We start from the raw sequence: 912 nt of genomic DNA, 5'->3' as shown, positions 1-912 counted from the left end.
GCGATGAGGAAAATTTTTATAGAAAAGGGCAGACATGCTGACCCTATGGGGTCGAATCCACATTGTAAGGGTTACTTTTTCTGAGTATGCGTTTAGTTGTGGGAGTCAGAAGGCAACTAATATAAGTAAAGATGCTAATAAAGTGTTAGTTGCTATCGCCAGTAGTAGGTTTATTATTTTCTTCTGGGTTTTTACCAGAGCCTGTTGTTGATTAGAAGTCAACTACACTGTGTGTACTGAGAAAACAAGAGCCTCATCAATAAGTGGAGACATATAGGAATGATCGTACTATGTCTACGAAGTGTCAATATCAGGCAGGAGCTTTGAAACCGAAATGGTAGTTAGATGTAAAGTGATATTTGAGTTGTTGTAGAAGGCATGCAGCTAGGAAGGAGGATCCGATAATAACGTGTAATCCACGAAATCCGGTTGTTATGAAAAATGTAGAGCCGTATACTCCATCAGAGATTGTAAATGGTGCCTCATAGCATTTGGATATTTTTAGAAGGGAGAAGTAGATGCCTAGGAGAATTGTGATCGATAGGGCTTGGAGTATATGACTCCGGTTACCCTCCGTCAGACTAGATGTGCTGAAGTCATTGAACCTCCAGAGGCTAGTAGCACGGATGTGTTAAGTAACGGAACTTCTAGGGGATTAAGGGGGTTAATGCCTGTAGGAGGTCAACACCCTCCTAGCTCAGGAGTTGGAGCTAGATTTGCGTGATAAAATGCTCAGAAAATACTTCGGAGATGATAAGATTATACCATATTGAAGTCCTTTTTGGACTGTTGGTGTGTGATGACCTTGAAAGGTACTTTCTCACATGATATCATTAAAAGAGCAGGCAGTGCTCCAGTTAGAGGTCAGGGGCTTGGATTCACTGTGTGGTAGGAGTGGGTTTGGTGGGTCAT

General features: G+C 41.9%; 1 pseudogene; it reads right to left on the bottom strand.

Annotated features, from left to right (window-relative positions):
• Positions 1-256: 256 nt before the first annotated feature.
• Positions 257-912, bottom strand: LOC140845092 (cytochrome c oxidase subunit 3-like; annotated as a pseudogene).

This window comes from Manis javanica, chromosome 12 (genome assembly GCF_040802235.1).
Source record: "Manis javanica isolate MJ-LG chromosome 12, MJ_LKY, whole genome shotgun sequence".
Classification (NCBI taxonomy): Eukaryota; Metazoa; Chordata; class Mammalia; order Pholidota; family Manidae; genus Manis; species Manis javanica.
Note: the sequence above shows the minus strand (reverse complement) of the source record. Positions and strands in the feature narration are given on the sequence as shown.